This window comes from Populus nigra, chromosome 13, assembly GCF_951802175.1.
Source record: "Populus nigra chromosome 13, ddPopNigr1.1, whole genome shotgun sequence".
NCBI lineage: Eukaryota > Viridiplantae > Streptophyta > Magnoliopsida > Malpighiales > Salicaceae > Populus > Populus nigra.
The window spans coordinates 6,094,844-6,109,960 of record NC_084864.1 but is presented as its reverse complement, the minus strand read 5'-3'; the positions used below and the strand labels follow the sequence as shown (position 1 = coordinate 6,109,960).

The window sequence follows — 15,117 nt, the reverse complement described above, 5'->3', positions numbered from 1 at the left end:
CAGGAACACCGGCTCAAAAGGGCCATAACTCGCGTTCCAACCGTCGGATCGCGCCCAGATTTTTACAGGAGCTTCCGAAGTCCGATTCCCTTATAGTAGCAATGGAATCGCTACGCAGACCGCCGGATCTTTAAATCATGACGTCATCGCCCCGGAGCCACGGGCCTTTCACTCTTCTGCCCTGTCTGTTTCTCATCTCGGGCGACTCACCGCGCCCCTCCTCCCGGGGGGCACGGGACGACGTGCGGGAAAGGAAAGGTGAGGAAATAACGGGAAGGGGAGCAGGAGACCAAAAAAAGAAGGGTCGGGGAACTAGCAAAAAGATGGGGTGCAACACGAGGACTTCCCAGGAGGTCACCCAGCCTAGTACTACTCTCGCCCAAGCACGTTTAACTGCGGAGTTCTGATGGGATCCGGTGCATTAGTGCTGGTATGATCGCACCCGTGAGTCCATGAACGGGCACTTCCTATAACCGCTTCGAAGGAGCCGCGCGAGGAGGATGGCAGAGCGATGGGACGCGTCGAGGCGGTCCGACAATCGCCGGTTTTGGGAAGCCTGACCGGGACCCCGAAGCAGGCCGGTCCGAACCGCGGAGGAACACCGGCTCAAAAGGGCCATGACTCGCGATCCAACCGTCGGATCGCGCCCAGATTTTTACAGGAGCTTCCGAAGTCCGATTCCCTTATAGTAGCAATGGAATCGCTACGCAGACCGCCGGATCTTTAAATCATGACGTCATCGCCCCGGAGCCACGGGCCTTTCACTCTTCTGCCCTGTCTCTTTCTCATCTCGGGCGACTCACCGCGCCCCTCCTCCCGGGGGGCACGGGACGACGTGCGGGAAAGGAAAGGTGAGGAAATAACGGGAAGGGGAGCAGGAGACCAAAAAAAGAAGGGTCGGGGAACTAGCAAAAAGATGGGGTGCAACACGAGGACTTCCCAGGAGGTCACCCAGCCTAGTACTACTCTCGCCCAAGCACGTTTAACTGCGGAGTTCTGATGGGATCCGGTGCATTAGTGCTGGTATGATCGCACCCGTGAGTCCATGAACGGGCACTTCCTATAACCGCTTCGAAGGAGCCGCGCGAGGAGGATGGCAGAGCGATGGGACGCGTCGAGGCGGTCCGACAATCGCCGGTTTTGGGAAGCCTGACCGGGACCCCGAAGCAGGCCGGTCCGAACCGCGGAGGAACACCGGCTCAAAAGGGCCATGACTCGCGATCCAACCGTCGGATCGCGCCCAGATTTTTACAGGAGCTTCCGAAGTCCGATTCCCTTATAGTAGCAATGGAATCGCTACGCAGACCGCCGGATCTTTAAATCATGACGTCATCGCCCCGGAGCCACGGGCCTTTCACTCTTCTGCCCTGTCTGTTTCTCATCTCGGGCGACTCACCGCGCCCCTCCTCCCGGGGGGCACGGGACGACGTGCGGGAAAGGAAAGGTGAGGAAATAACGGGAAGGGGAGCAGGAGACCAAAAAAAGAAGGGTCGGGGAACTAGCAAAAAGATGGGGTGCAACACGAGGACTTCCCAGGAGGTCACCCAGCCTAGTACTACTCTCGCCCAAGCACGTTTAACTGCGGAGTTCTGATGGGATCCGGTGCATTAGTGCTGGTATGATCGCACCCGTGAGTCCATGAACGGGCACTTCCTATAACCGCTTCGAAGGAGCCACGCGAGGAGGATGACAGAGCGATGGGACGCGTCGAGGCGGTCCGACAATCGCCGGTTTTGGGAAGCCTGACCGGGACCCCGAAGCAGGCCGGTCCGAACCGCGGAGGAACACCGGCTCAAAAGGGCCATGACTCGCGATCCAACCGTCGGATCGCGCCCAGATTTTTACAGGAGCTTCCGAAGTCCGATTCCCTTATAGTAGCAATGGAATCGCTACGCAGACCGCCGGATCTTTAAATCATGACGTCATCGCCCCGGAGCCACGGGCCTTTCACTCTTCTGCCCTGTCTTTTTCTCATCTCGGGCGACTCACCGCGCCCCTCCTCCCGGGGGGCACGGGACGACGTGCGGGAAAGGAAAGGTGAGGAAATAACGGGAAGGGGAGCAGGAGACCAAAAAAAGAAGGGTCGGGGAACTAGCAAAAAGATGGGGTGCAACACGAGGACTTCCCAGGAGGTTACCCAGCCTAGTACTACTCTCGCCCAAGCACGTTTAACTGCGGAGTTCTGATGGGATCCGGTGCATTAGTGCTGGTATGATCGCACCCGTGAGTCCATGAACGGGCACTTCCTATAACCGCTTCGAAGGAGCCGCGCGAGGAGGATGGCAGAGCGATGGGACGCGTCGAGGCGGTCCGACAATCGCCGGTTTTGGGAAGCCTGACCGGGACCCCGAAGCAGGCCGGTCCGAACCGCGGAGGAACACCGGCTCAAAAGGGCCATGACTCGCGATCCAACCGTCGGATCGCGCCCAGATTTTTACAGGAGCTTCCGAAGTCCGATTCCCTTATAGTAGCAATGGAATCGCTACGCAGACCGCCGGATCTTTAAATCATGACGTCATCGCCCCGGAGCCACGGGCCTTTCACTCTTCTGCCCTGTCTGTTTCTCATCTCGGGCGACTCACCGCGCCCCTCCTCCCGGGGGGCACGGGACGATGTGCGGGAAAGGAAAGGTGAGGAAATAACGGGAAGGGGAGCAGGAGACCAAAAAAAGAAGGGTCGGGGAACTAGCAAAAAGATGGGGTGCAACACGAGGACTTCCCAGGAGGTCACCCAGCCTAGTACTACTCTCGCCCAAGCACGTTTAACTGCGGAGTTCTGATGGGATCCGGTGCATTAGTGCTGGTATGATCGCACCCGTGAGTCCATGAACGGGCACTTCCTATAACCGCTTCGAAGGAGCCACGCGAGGAGGATGACAGAGCGATGGGACGCGTCGAGGCGGTCCGACAATCGCCGGTTTTGGGAAGCCTGACCGGGACCCCGAAGCAGGCCGGTCCGAACCGCGGAGGAACACCGGCTCAAAAGGGCCATGACTCGCGATCCAACCGTCGGATCGCGCCCAGATTTTTACAGGAGCTTCCGAAGTCCGATTCCCTTATAGTAGCAATGGAATCGCTACGCAGACCGCCGGATCTTTAAATCATGACGTCATCGCCCCGGAGCCACGGGCCTTTCACTCTTCTGCCCTGTCTGTTTCTCATCTCGGGCGACTCACCGCGCCCCTCCTCCCGGGGGGCACGGGACGACGTGCGGGAAAGGAAAGGTGAGGAAATAACGGGAAGGGAAGCAGGAGACCAAAAAAAGAAGGGTCGGGGAACTAGCAAAAAGATGGGGTGCAACACGAGGACTTCCCAGGAGGTCACCCAGCCTAGTACTACTCTCTCCCAAGCACGTTTAACTGCGGAGTTCTGATGGGATCCGGTGCATTAGTGCTGGTATGATCGCACCCGTGAGTCCATGTACGGGCACTTCCTATAACCGCTTCGAAGGAGCCGCGCGAGGAGGATGGCAGAGCGATGGGACGCGTCGAGGCGGTCCGACAATCGCCGGTTTTGGGAAGCCTGACCGGGACCCCGAAGCAGGCCGGTCCGAACCGCGGAGGAACACCGGCTCAAAAGGGCCATAACTCGCGATCCAACCGTCGGATCGCGCCCAGATTTTTACAGGAGCTTCCGCAATCCGATTCCCTTATAGTAGCAATGGAATCGCTACGCAGACCGCCGGTTCTTTAGATCATGACGTCATCGCCCCGGACCCAGGGGCCTTTCACTCTTCTACCCTTTCCTTTTCTCCTCTCGGGCGACTCACCGCGCCCCTCCTCCCGGGGGGCACGGGACGACGTGCGGGAAAGGAAAGGTGAGGAAATAACGGGAAGGGAAGCAGGAGACCAAAAAAAGAAGGGTCGGGGAACTAGCAAAAAGATGGGGTGCAACACGAGGACTTCCCAGGAGGTCACCCAGCCTAGTACTACTCTCTCCCAAGCACGTTTAACTGCGGAGTTCTGATGGGATCCGGTGCATTAGTGCTGGTATGATCGCACCCGTGAGTCCATGAACGGGCACTTCCTATAACCGCTTCGAAGGAGCCCCGCGAGGAGGATGACAGAGCGATGGGACGCGTCGAGGCGGTCCGACAATCGCCGGTTTTGGGAAGCCTGACCGGGACCCCGAAGCAGGCCGGTCCGAACCGCGCAGGAACACCGGCTCAAAAGGGCCATAACTCGCGTTCCAACCGTCGGATCGCGCCCAGATTTTTACAGGAGCTTCCGCAATCCGATTCCCTTATAGTAGCAATGGAATCGCTACGCAGACCGCCGGATCTTTAAATCATGACGTCATCGCCCCGGAGCCACGGGCCTTTCACTCTTCTGCCCTGTCTTTTTCTCATCTCGGGCGACTCACCGCGCCCCTCCTCCCGGGGGGCACGGGACGACGTGCGGGAAAGGAAAGGTGAGGAAATAACGGGAAGGGAAGCAGGAGACCAAAAAAAGAAGGGTCGGGGAACTAGCAAAAAGATGGGGTGCAACACGAGGACTTCCCAGGAGGTCACCCAGCCTAGTACTACTCTCTCCCAAGCACGTTTAACTGCGGAGTTCTGATGGGATCCGGTGCATTAGTGCTGGTATGATCGCACCCGTGAGTCCATGTACGGGCACTTCCTATAACCGCTTCGAAGGAGCCGCGCGAGGAGGATGGCAGAGCGATGGGACGCGTCGAGGCGGTCCGACAATCGCCGGTTTTGGGAAGCCTGACCGGGACCCCGAAGCAGGCCGGTCCGAACCGCGGAGGAACACCGGCTCAAAAGGGCCATAACTCGCGATCCAACCGTCGGATCGCGCCCAGATTTTTACAGGAGCTTCCGCAATCCGATTCCCTTATAGTAGCAATGGAATCGCTACGCAGACCGCCGGTTCTTTAGATCATGACGTCATCGCCCCGGACCCAGGGGCCTTTCACTCTTCTACCCTTTCCTTTTCTCCTCTCGGGCGACTCACCGCGCCCCTCCTCCCGGGGGGCACGGGACGACGTGCGGGAAAGGAAAGGTGAGGAAATAACGGGAAGGGAAGCAGGAGACCAAAAAAAGAAGGGTCGGGGAACTAGCAAAAAGATGGGGTGCAACACGAGGACTTCCCAGGAGGTCACCCAGCCTAGTACTACTCTCTCCCAACCACGTTTAACTGCGGAGTTCTGATGGGATCCGGTGCATTAGTGCTGGTATGATCGCACCCGTGAGTCCATGAACGGGCACTTCCTATAACCGCTTCGAAGGAGCCCCGCGAGGAGGATGACAGAGCGATGGGACGCGTCGAGGCGGTCCGACAATCGCCGGTTTTGGGAAGCCTGACCGGGACCCCGAAGCAGGCCGGTCCGAACCGCGCAGGAACACCGGCTCAAAAGGGCCATAACTCGCGTTCCAACCGTCGGATCGCGCCCAGATTTTTACAGGAGCTTCCGCAATCCGATTCCCTTATAGTAGCAATGGAATCGCTACGCAGACCGCCGGATCTTTAAATCATGACGTCATCGCCCCGGAGCCACGGGCCTTTCACTCTTCTGCCCTGTCTTTTTCTCATCTCGGGCGACTCACCGCGCCCCTCCTCCCGGGGGGCACGGGACGACGTGCGGGAAAGGAAAGGTGAGGAAATAACGGGAAGGGAAGCAGGAGACCAAAAAAAGAAGGGTCGGGGAACTAGCAAAAAGATGGGGTGCAACACGAGGACTTCCCAGGAGGTCACCCAGCCTAGTACTACTCTCTCCCAAGCACGTTTAACTGCGGAGTTCTGATGGGATCCGGTGCATTAGTGCTGGTATGATCGCACCCGTGAGTCCATGTACGGGCACTTCCTATAACCGCTTCGAAGGAGCCGCGCGAGGAGGATGGCAGAGCGATGGGACGCGTCGAGGCGGTCCGACAATCGCCGGTTTTGGGAAGCCTGACCGGGACCCCGAAGCAGGCCGGTCCGAACCGCGGAGGAACACCGGCTCAAAAGGGCCATAACTCGCGATCCAACCGTCGGATCGCGCCCAGATTTTTACAGGAGCTTCCGCAATCCGATTCCCTTATAGTAGCAATGGAATCGCTACGCAGACCGCCGGTTCTTTAGATCATGACGTCATCGCCCCGGACCCAGGGGCCTTTCACTCTTCTACCCTTTCCTTTTCTCCTCTCGGGCGACTCACCGCGCCCCTCCTCCCGGGGGGCACGGGACGACGTGCGGGAAAGGAAAGGTGAGGAAATAACGGGAAGGGAAGCAGGAGACCAAAAAAAGAAGGGTCGGGGAACTAGCAAAAAGATGGGGTGCAACACGAGGACTTCCCAGGAGGTCACCCAGCCTAGTACTACTCTCTCCCAAGCACGTTTAACTGCGGAGTTCTGATGGGATCCGGTGCATTAGTGCTGGTATGATCGCACCCGTGAGTCCATGAACGGGCACTTCCTATAACCGCTTCGAAGGAGCCCCGCGAGGAGGATGACAGAGCGATGGGACGCGTCGAGGCGGTCCGACAATCGCCGGTTTTGGGAAGCCTGACCGGGACCCCGAAGCAGGCCGGTCCGAACCGCGCAGGAACACCGGCTCAAAAGGGCCATAACTCGCGTTCCAACCGTCGGATCGCGCCCAGATTTTTACAGGAGCTTCCGCAATCCGATTCCCTTATAGTAGCAATGGAATCGCTACGCAGACCGCCGGATCTTTAAATCATGACGTCATCGCCCCGGAGCCACGGGCCTTTCACTCTTCTGCCCTGTCTTTTTCTCATCTCGGGCGACTCACCGCGCCCCTCCTCCCGGGGGGCACGGGACGACGTGCGGGAAAGGAAAGGTGAGGAAATAACGGGAAGGGAAGCAGGAGACCAAAAAAAGAAGGGTCGGGGAACTAGCAAAAAGATGGGGTGCAACACGAGGACTTCCCAGGAGGTCACCCAGCCTAGTACTACTCTCTCCCAAGCACGTTTAACTGCGGAGTTCTGATGGGATCCGGTGCATTAGTGCTGGTATGATCGCACCCGTGAGTCCATGTACGGGCACTTCCTATAACCGCTTCGAAGGAGCCGCGCGAGGAGGATGGCAGAGCGATGGGACGCGTCGAGGCGGTCCGACAATCGCCGGTTTTGGGAAGCCTGACCGGGACCCCGAAGCAGGCCGGTCCGAACCGCGGAGGAACACCGGCTCAAAAGGGCCATAACTCGCGATCCAACCGTCGGATCGCGCCCAGATTTTTACAGGAGCTTCCGCAATCCGATTCCCTTATAGTAGCAATGGAATCGCTACGCAGACCGCCGGTTCTTTAGATCATGACGTCATCGCCCCGGACCCAGGGGCCTTTCACTCTTCTACCCTTTCCTTTTCTCCTCTCGGGCGACTCACCGCGCCCCTCCTCCCGGGGGGCACGGGACGACGTGCGGGAAAGGAAAGGTGAGGAAATAACGGGAAGGGAAGCAGGAGACCAAAAAAAGAAGGGTCGGGGAACTAGCAAAAAGATGGGGTGCAACACGAGGACTTCCCAGGAGGTCACCCAGCCTAGTACTACTCTCTCCCAAGCACGTTTAACTGCGGAGTTCTGATGGGATCCGGTGCATTAGTGCTGGTATGATCGCACCCGTGAGTCCATGAACGGGCACTTCCTATAACCGCTTCGAAGGAGCCCCGCGAGGAGGATGACAGAGCGATGGGACGCGTCGAGGCGGTCCGACAATCGCCGGTTTTGGGAAGCCTGACCGGGACCCCGAAGCAGGCCGGTCCGAACCGCGCAGGAACACCGGCTCAAAAGGGCCATAACTCGCGTTCCAACCGTCGGATCGCGCCCAGATTTTTACAGGAGCTTCCGCAATCCGATTCCCTTATAGTAGCAATGGAATCGCTACGCAGACCGCCGGATCTTTAAATCATGACGTCATCGCCCCGGAGCCACGGGCCTTTCACTCTTCTGCCCTGTCTTTTTCTCATCTCGGGCGACTCACCGCGCCCCTCCTCCCGGGGGGCACGGGACGACGTGCGGGAAAGGAAAGGTGAGGAAATAACGGGAAGGGGAGCAGGAGACCAAAAAAAGAAGGGTCGGGGAACTAGCAAAAAGATGGGGTGCAACACGAGGACTTCCCAGGAGGTCACCCAGCCTAGTACTACTCTCGCCCAAGCACGTTTAACTGCGGAGTTCTGATGGGATCCGGTGCATTAGTGCTGGTATGATCGCACCCGTGAGTCCATGAACGGGCACTTCCTATAACCGCTTCGAAGGAGCCGCGCGAGGAGGATGGCAGAGCGATGGGACGCGTCGAGGCGGTCCGACAATCGCCGGTTTTGGGAAGCCTGACCGGGACCCCGAAGCAGGCCGGTCCGAACCGCGGAGGAACACCGGCTCAAAAGGGCCATGACTCGCGATCCAACCGTCGGATCGCGCCCAGATTTTTACAGGAGCTTCCGAAGTCCGATTCCCTTATAGTAGCAATGGAATCGCTACGCAGACCGCCGGTTCTTTAGATCATGACGTCATCGCCCCGGACCCAGGGGCCTTTCACTCTTCTACCCTTTCCTTTTCTCCTCTCGGGCGACTCACCGCGCCCCTCCTCCCGGGGGGCACGGGACGACGTGCGGGAAAGGAAAGGTGAGGAAATAACGGGAAGGGGAGCAGGAGACCAAAAAAAGAAGGGTCGGGGAACTAGCAAAAAGATGGGGTGCAACACGAGGACTTCCCAGGAGGTCACCCAGCCTAGTACTACTCTCGCCCAAGCACGTTTAACTGCGGAGTTCTGATGGGATCCGGTGCATTAGTGCTGGTATGATCGCACCCGTGAGTCCATGAACGGGCACTTCCTATAACCGCTTCGAAGGAGCCGCGCGAGGAGGATGGCAGAGCGATGGGACGCGTCGAGGCGGTCCGACAATCGCCGGTTTTGGGAAGCCTGACCGGGACCCCGAAGCAGGCCGGTCCGAACCGCGGAGGAACACCGGCTCAAAAGGGCCATGACTCGCGATCCAACCGTCGGATCGCGCCCAGATTTTTACAGGAGCTTCCGAAGTCCGATTCCCTTATAGTAGCAATGGAATCGCTACGCAGACCGCCGGTTCTTTAGATCATGACGTCATCGCCCCGGACCCAGGGGCCTTTCACTCTTCTACCCTTTCCTTTTCTCCTCTCGGGCGACTCACCGCGCCCCTCCTCCCGGGGGGCACGGGACGACGTGCGGGAAAGGAAAGGTGAGGAAATAACGGGAAGGGGAGCAGGAGACCAAAAAAAGAAGGGTCGGGGAACTAGCAAAAAGATGGGGTGCAACACGAGGACTTCCCAGGAGGTCACCCAGCCTAGTACTACTCTCGCCCAAGCACGTTTAACTGCGGAGTTCTGATGGGATCCGGTGCATTAGTGCTGGTATGATCGCACCCGTGAGTCCATGAACGGGCACTTCCTATAACCGCTTCGAAGGAGCCGCGCGAGGAGGATGGCAGAGCGATGGGACGCGTCGAGGCGGTCCGACAATCGCCGGTTTTGGGAAGCCTGACCGGGACCCCGAAGCAGGCCGGTCCGAACCGCGCAGGAACACCGGCTCAAAAGGGCCATGACTCGCGATCCAACCGTCGGATCGCGCCCAGATTTTTACAGGAGCTTCCGAAGTCCGATTCCCTTATAGTAGCAATGGAATCGCTACGCAGACCGCCGGATCTTTAAATCATGACGTCATCGCCCCGGAGCCACGGGCCTTTCACTCTTCTGCCCTGTCTTTTTCTCATCTCGGGCGACTCACCGCGCCCCTCCTCCCGGGGGGCACGGGACGACGTGCGGGAAAGGAAAGGTGAGGAAATAACGGGAAGGGGAGCAGGAGACCAAAAAAAGAAGGGTCGGGGAACTAGCAAAAAGATGGGGTGCAACACGAGGACTTCCCAGGAGGTTACCCAGCCTAGTACTACTCTCGCCCAAGCACGTTTAACTGCGGAGTTCTGATGGGATCCGGTGCATTAGTGCTGGTATGATCGCACCCGTGAGTCCATGAACGGGCACTTCCTATAACCGCTTCGAAGGAGCCGCGCGAGGAGGATGGCAGAGCGATGGGACGCGTCGAGGCGGTCCGACAATCGCCGGTTTTGGGAAGCCTGACCGGGACCCCGAAGCAGGCCGGTCCGAACCGCGGAGGAACACCGGCTCAAAAGGGCCATGACTCGCGATCCAACCGTCGGATCGCGCCCAGATTTTTACAGGAGCTTCCGAAGTCCGATTCCCTTATAGTAGCAATGGAATCGCTACGCAGACCGCCGGATCTTTAAATCATGACGTCATCGCCCCGGAGCCACGGGCCTTTCACTCTTCTGCCCTGTCTGTTTCTCATCTCGGGCGACTCACCGCGCCCCTCCTCCCGGGGGGCACGGGACGACGTGCGGGAAAGGAAAGGTGAGGAAATAACGGGAAGGGGAGCAGGAGACCAAAAAAAGAAGGGTCGGGGAACTAGCAAAAAGATGGGGTGCAACACGAGGACTTCCCAGGAGGTCACCCAGCCTAGTACTACTCTCGCCCAAGCACGTTTAACTGCGGAGTTCTGATGGGATCCGGTGCATTAGTGCTGGTATGATCGCACCCGTGAGTCCATGAACGGGCACTTCCTATAACCGCTTCGAAGGAGCCACGCGAGGAGGATGACAGAGCGATGGGACGCGTCGAGGCGGTCCGACAATCGCCGGTTTTGGGAAGCCTGACCGGGACCCCGAAGCAGGCCGGTCCGAACCGCGGAGGAACACCGGCTCAAAAGGGCCATGACTCGCGATCCAACCGTCGGATCGCGCCCAGATTTTTACAGGAGCTTCCGAAGTCCGATTCCCTTATAGTAGCAATGGAATCGCTACGCAGACCGCCGGATCTTTAAATCATGACGTCATCGCCCCGGAGCCACGGGCCTTTCACTCTTCTGCCCTGTCTGTTTCTCATCTCGGGCGACTCACCGCGCCCCTCCTCCCGGGGGGCACGGGACGACGTGCGGGAAAGGAAAGGTGAGGAAATAACGGGAAGGGAAGCAGGAGACCAAAAAAAGAAGGGTCGGGGAACTAGCAAAAAGATGGGGTGCAACACGAGGACTTCCCAGGAGGTCACCCAGCCTAGTACTACTCTCTCCCAAGCACGTTTAACTGCGGAGTTCTGATGGGATCCGGTGCATTAGTGCTGGTATGATCGCACCCGTGAGTCCATGTACGGGCACTTCCTATAACCGCTTCGAAGGAGCCGCGCGAGGAGGATGGCAGAGCGATGGGACGCGTCGAGGCGGTCCGACAATCGCCGGTTTTGGGAAGCCTGACCGGGACCCCGAAGCAGGCCGGTCCGAACCGCGGAGGAACACCGGCTCAAAAGGGCCATGACTCGCGATCCAACCGTCGGATCGCGCCCAGATTTTTACAGGAGCTTCCGAAGTCCGATTCCCTTATAGTAGCAATGGAATCGCTACGCAGACCGCCGGATCTTTAGATCATGACGTCATCGCCCCGGACCCAGGGGCCTTTCACTCTTCTACCCTTTCCTTTTCTCCTCTCGGGCGACTCACCGCGCCCCTCCTCCCGGGGGGCACGGGACGACGTGCGGGAAAGGAAAGGTGAGGAAATAACGGGAAGGGAAGCAGGAGACCAAAAAAAGAAGGGTCGGGGAACTAGCAAAAAGATGGGGTGCAACACGAGGACTTCCCAGGAGGTCACCCAGCCTAGTACTACTCTCTCCCAAGCACGTTTAACTGCGGAGTTCTGATGGGATCCGGTGCATTAGTGCTGGTATGATCGCACCCGTGAGTCCATGTACGGGCACTTCCTATAACCGCTTCGAAGGAGCCGCGCGAGGAGGATGGCAGAGCGATGGGACGCGTCGAGGCGGTCCGACAATCGCCGGTTTTGGGAAGCCTGACCGGGACCCCGAAGCAGGCCGGTCCGAACCGCGGAGGAACACCGGCTCAAAAGGGCCATGACTCGCGATCCAACCGTCGGATCGCGCCCAGATTTTTACAGGAGCTTCCGAAGTCCGATTCCCTTATAGTAGCAATGGAATCGCTACGCAGACCGCCGGATCTTTAGATCATGACGTCATCGCCCCGGACCCAGGGGCCTTTCACTCTTCTACCCTTTCCTTTTCTCCTCTCGGGCGACTCACCGCGCCCCTCCTCCCGGGGGGCACGGGACGACGTGCGGGAAAGGAAAGGTGAGGAAATAACGGGAAGGGAAGCAGGAGACCAAAAAAAGAAGGGTCGGGGAACTAGCAAAAAGATGGGGTGCAACACGAGGACTTCCCAGGAGGTCACCCAGCCTAGTACTACTCTCTCCCAAGCACGTTTAACTGCGGAGTTCTGATGGGATCCGGTGCATTAGTGCTGGTATGATCGCACCCGTGAGTCCATGTACGGGCACTTCCTATAACCGCTTCGAAGGAGCCGCGCGAGGAGGATGGCAGAGCGATGGGACGCGTCGAGGCGGTCCGACAATCGCCGGTTTTGGGAAGCCTGACTGGGACCCCGAAGCAGGCCGGTCCGAACCGCGGAGGAACACCGGCTCAAAAGGGCCATAACTCGCGATCCAACCGTCGGATCGCGCCCAGATTTTTACAGGAGCTTCCGCAATCCGATTCCCTTATAGTAGCAATGGAATCGCTACGCAGACCGCCGGTTCTTTAGATCATGACGTCATCGCCCCGGACCCAGGGGCCTTTCACTCTTCTACCCTTTCCTTTTCTCCTCTCGGGCGACTCACCGCGCCCCACCTCTCGGGGGGCACGGGACACCATCAGGAAAGAAAAGGTGAGGAAATAACGGGAAGGGGAGCAGGAGATCAAAAAAAGAAGGGTCGGGGAACTAGCAAAAAGATGGGGTGCAACACGAGGACTTCCCAGGAGGTCACCCATCCTAGTACTACTCTCGCCCAAGCACGTTTAACTGCGAAGTTCTGATGGGATCCGGTGCATTAGTGCTGGTATGATCGCACCCGTGAGTCCATGAACGGGCACTTCCTATAACCGCTTCGAAGGAGCCCCGCGAGGAGGATGACAGAGCGATGGGACGCGTCGAGGCGGTCCGACAATCGCCGGTTTTGGGAAGCCTGACCGGGACCCCGAAGCAGGCCGGTCCGAACCGCGCAGGAACACCGGCTCAAAAGGGCCATGACTCGCGATCCAACCGTCGGATCGCGCCCAGATTTTTACAGGAGCTTCCGAAGTCCGATTCCCTTATAGTAGCAATGGAATCGCTACGCAGACCGCCGGTTCTTTAGATCATGACGTCATCGCCCCGGACCCAGGGGCCTTTCACTCTTCTACCCTTTCCTTTTCTCCTCTCGGGCGACTCACCGCGCCCCTCCTCCCGGGGGGCACGGGACGACGTGCGGGAAAGGAAAGGTGAGGAAATAACGGGAAGGGGAGCAGGAGACCAAAAAAAGAAGGGTCGGGGAACTAGCAAAAAGATGGGGTGCAACACGAGGACTTCCCAGGAGGTCACCCAGCCTAGTACTACTCTCGCCCAAGCACGTTTAACTGCGGAGTTCTGATGGGATCCGGTGCATTAGTGCTGGTATGATCGCACCCGTGAGTCCATGAACGGGCACTTCCTATAACCGCTTCGAAGGAGCCGCGCGAGGAGGATGGCAGAGCGATGGGACGCGTCGAGGCGGTCCGACAATCGCCGGTTTTGGGAAGCCTGACCGGGACCCCGAAGCAGGCCGGTCCGAACCGCGGAGGAACACCGGCTCAAAAGGGCCATGACTCGCGATCCAACCGTCGGATCGCGCCCAGATTTTTACAGGAGCTTCCGAAGTCCGATTCCCTTATAGTAGCAATGGAATCGCTACGCAGACCGCCGGTTCTTTAGATCATGACGTCATCGCCCCGGACCCAGGGGCCTTTCACTCTTCTACCCTTTCCTTTTCTCCTCTCGGGCGACTCACCGCGCCCCTCCTCCCGGGGGGCACGGGACGACGTGCGGGAAAGGAAAGGTGAGGAAATAACGGGAAGGGGAGCAGGAGATCAAAAAAAGAAGGGTCGGGGAACTAGCAAAAAGATGGGGTGCAACACGAGGACTTCCCAGGAGGTCACCCATCCTAGTACTACTCTCGCCCAAGCACGTTTAACTGCGAAGTTCTGATGGGATCCGGTGCATTAGTGCTGGTATGATCGCACCCGTGAGTCCATGAACGGGTACTTCCTATAACCGCTTCGAAGGAGCCGCGCGAGGAGGATGGCAGAGCGATGGGACGCGTCGAGGCGGTCCGACAATCGCCGGTTTTGGGAAGCCTGACCGGGACCCCGAAGCAGGCCGGTCCGAACCGCGGAGGAACACCGGCTCAAAAGGGCCATGACTCGCGATCCAACCGTCGGATCGCGCCCAGATTTTTACAGGAGCTTCCGAAGTCCGATTCCCTTATAGTAGCAATGGAATCGCTACGCAGACCGCCGGATCTTTAAATCATGACGTCATCGCCCCGGAGCCATGGGCCTTTCACTCTTCTGCCCTGTCTCTTTCTCATCTCGGGCGACTCACCGCGCCCCTCCTCCCGGGGGGCACGGGACGACGTGCGGGAAAGGAAAGGTGAGGAAATAACGGGAAGGGGAGCAGGAGACCAAAAAAAGAAGGGTCGGGGAACTAGCAAAAAGATGGGGTGCAACACGAGGACTTCCTAGGAGGTCACCCAGCCTAGTACTACTCTCGCCCAAGCACGTTTAACTGCGGAGTTCTGATGGGATCCGGTGCATTAGTGCTGGTATGATCGCACCCGTGAGTCCATGAACGGGCACTTCCTATAACCGCTTCGAAGGAGCCGCGCGAGGAGGATGGCAGAGCGATGGGACGCGTCGAGGCGGTCCGACAATCGCCGGTTTTGGGAAGCCTGACCGGGACCCCGAAGCAGGCCGGTCCGAACCGCGGAGGAACACCGGCTCAAAAGGGCCATGACTCGCGATCCAACCGTCGGATCGCGCCCAGATTTTTACAGGAGCTTCCGAAGTCCGATTCCCTTATAGTAGCAATGGAATCGCTACGCAGACCGCCGGTTCTTTAGATCATGACGTCATCGCCCCGGACCCAGGGGCCTTTCACTCTTCTACCCTTTCCTTTTCTCCTCTCGGGCGACTCACCGCGCCCCTCCTCCCGGGGGGCACGGGACGACGTGCGGGAAAGGAAAGGTGAGGAAATAACGGGAAGGGGAGCAGGAGATCAA

The 15,117-nt window shown here is 58.7% G+C and overlaps 25 non-coding genes across 25 annotated transcripts; all 25 read right to left on the bottom strand.

The window, feature by feature from the left end:
• Window positions 1-325: 325 nt before the first annotated feature.
• On the bottom strand, window positions 326-444 carry LOC133671901 (5S ribosomal RNA). The gene has a single exon (XR_009834510.1). It is a non-coding gene; the product is annotated as a 5S ribosomal RNA (ribosomal RNA).
• A 474-nt stretch (window positions 445-918) lies between these two features.
• Window positions 919-1,037, bottom strand: LOC133671900 (5S ribosomal RNA). Its single transcript, XR_009834509.1, has one exon. It is a non-coding gene; the product is annotated as a 5S ribosomal RNA (ribosomal RNA).
• A 474-nt stretch (window positions 1,038-1,511) lies between these two features.
• Window positions 1,512-1,630, bottom strand: LOC133671899 (5S ribosomal RNA). Its single transcript, XR_009834508.1, has one exon. It is a non-coding gene; the product is annotated as a 5S ribosomal RNA (ribosomal RNA).
• Window positions 1,631-2,104: 474 nt separating this feature from the next.
• On the bottom strand, window positions 2,105-2,223 carry LOC133671974 (5S ribosomal RNA). Its single transcript, XR_009834579.1, has one exon. It is a non-coding gene; the product is annotated as a 5S ribosomal RNA (ribosomal RNA).
• Window positions 2,224-2,697: 474 nt separating this feature from the next.
• LOC133671898 (5S ribosomal RNA) lies at window positions 2,698-2,816 on the bottom strand. Its single transcript, XR_009834507.1, has one exon. It is a non-coding gene; the product is annotated as a 5S ribosomal RNA (ribosomal RNA).
• A 474-nt stretch (window positions 2,817-3,290) lies between these two features.
• On the bottom strand, window positions 3,291-3,409 carry LOC133672082 (5S ribosomal RNA). The gene has a single exon (XR_009834682.1). It is a non-coding gene; the product is annotated as a 5S ribosomal RNA (ribosomal RNA).
• A 474-nt stretch (window positions 3,410-3,883) lies between these two features.
• Window positions 3,884-4,002, bottom strand: LOC133672079 (5S ribosomal RNA). Its single transcript, XR_009834680.1, has one exon. It is a non-coding gene; the product is annotated as a 5S ribosomal RNA (ribosomal RNA).
• Window positions 4,003-4,476: 474 nt separating this feature from the next.
• On the bottom strand, window positions 4,477-4,595 carry LOC133672078 (5S ribosomal RNA). The gene has a single exon (XR_009834679.1). It is a non-coding gene; the product is annotated as a 5S ribosomal RNA (ribosomal RNA).
• A 474-nt stretch (window positions 4,596-5,069) lies between these two features.
• LOC133672140 (5S ribosomal RNA) lies at window positions 5,070-5,188 on the bottom strand. The gene has a single exon (XR_009834740.1). It is a non-coding gene; the product is annotated as a 5S ribosomal RNA (ribosomal RNA).
• Window positions 5,189-5,662: 474 nt separating this feature from the next.
• Window positions 5,663-5,781, bottom strand: LOC133672077 (5S ribosomal RNA). Its single transcript, XR_009834678.1, has one exon. It is a non-coding gene; the product is annotated as a 5S ribosomal RNA (ribosomal RNA).
• A 474-nt stretch (window positions 5,782-6,255) lies between these two features.
• Window positions 6,256-6,374, bottom strand: LOC133672076 (5S ribosomal RNA). Its single transcript, XR_009834677.1, has one exon. It is a non-coding gene; the product is annotated as a 5S ribosomal RNA (ribosomal RNA).
• A 474-nt stretch (window positions 6,375-6,848) lies between these two features.
• Window positions 6,849-6,967, bottom strand: LOC133672075 (5S ribosomal RNA). Its single transcript, XR_009834676.1, has one exon. It is a non-coding gene; the product is annotated as a 5S ribosomal RNA (ribosomal RNA).
• Window positions 6,968-7,441: 474 nt separating this feature from the next.
• LOC133672073 (5S ribosomal RNA) lies at window positions 7,442-7,560 on the bottom strand. The gene has a single exon (XR_009834673.1). It is a non-coding gene; the product is annotated as a 5S ribosomal RNA (ribosomal RNA).
• Window positions 7,561-8,034: 474 nt separating this feature from the next.
• LOC133671897 (5S ribosomal RNA) lies at window positions 8,035-8,153 on the bottom strand. Its single transcript, XR_009834506.1, has one exon. It is a non-coding gene; the product is annotated as a 5S ribosomal RNA (ribosomal RNA).
• A 474-nt stretch (window positions 8,154-8,627) lies between these two features.
• Window positions 8,628-8,746, bottom strand: LOC133671896 (5S ribosomal RNA). Its single transcript, XR_009834505.1, has one exon. It is a non-coding gene; the product is annotated as a 5S ribosomal RNA (ribosomal RNA).
• A 474-nt stretch (window positions 8,747-9,220) lies between these two features.
• On the bottom strand, window positions 9,221-9,339 carry LOC133671895 (5S ribosomal RNA). The gene has a single exon (XR_009834504.1). It is a non-coding gene; the product is annotated as a 5S ribosomal RNA (ribosomal RNA).
• A 474-nt stretch (window positions 9,340-9,813) lies between these two features.
• Window positions 9,814-9,932, bottom strand: LOC133671973 (5S ribosomal RNA). Its single transcript, XR_009834578.1, has one exon. It is a non-coding gene; the product is annotated as a 5S ribosomal RNA (ribosomal RNA).
• A 474-nt stretch (window positions 9,933-10,406) lies between these two features.
• LOC133671894 (5S ribosomal RNA) lies at window positions 10,407-10,525 on the bottom strand. Its single transcript, XR_009834503.1, has one exon. It is a non-coding gene; the product is annotated as a 5S ribosomal RNA (ribosomal RNA).
• A 474-nt stretch (window positions 10,526-10,999) lies between these two features.
• On the bottom strand, window positions 11,000-11,118 carry LOC133672072 (5S ribosomal RNA). The gene has a single exon (XR_009834672.1). It is a non-coding gene; the product is annotated as a 5S ribosomal RNA (ribosomal RNA).
• Window positions 11,119-11,592: 474 nt separating this feature from the next.
• On the bottom strand, window positions 11,593-11,711 carry LOC133672071 (5S ribosomal RNA). The gene has a single exon (XR_009834671.1). It is a non-coding gene; the product is annotated as a 5S ribosomal RNA (ribosomal RNA).
• A 474-nt stretch (window positions 11,712-12,185) lies between these two features.
• On the bottom strand, window positions 12,186-12,304 carry LOC133672070 (5S ribosomal RNA). The gene has a single exon (XR_009834670.1). It is a non-coding gene; the product is annotated as a 5S ribosomal RNA (ribosomal RNA).
• Window positions 12,305-12,777: 473 nt separating this feature from the next.
• Window positions 12,778-12,896, bottom strand: LOC133671954 (5S ribosomal RNA). The gene has a single exon (XR_009834559.1). It is a non-coding gene; the product is annotated as a 5S ribosomal RNA (ribosomal RNA).
• Window positions 12,897-13,370: 474 nt separating this feature from the next.
• On the bottom strand, window positions 13,371-13,489 carry LOC133671892 (5S ribosomal RNA). Its single transcript, XR_009834501.1, has one exon. It is a non-coding gene; the product is annotated as a 5S ribosomal RNA (ribosomal RNA).
• A 474-nt stretch (window positions 13,490-13,963) lies between these two features.
• LOC133671953 (5S ribosomal RNA) lies at window positions 13,964-14,082 on the bottom strand. Its single transcript, XR_009834558.1, has one exon. It is a non-coding gene; the product is annotated as a 5S ribosomal RNA (ribosomal RNA).
• A 474-nt stretch (window positions 14,083-14,556) lies between these two features.
• LOC133671989 (5S ribosomal RNA) lies at window positions 14,557-14,675 on the bottom strand. The gene has a single exon (XR_009834593.1). It is a non-coding gene; the product is annotated as a 5S ribosomal RNA (ribosomal RNA).
• Between the last annotated feature and the right edge of the window lie 442 nt (window positions 14,676-15,117).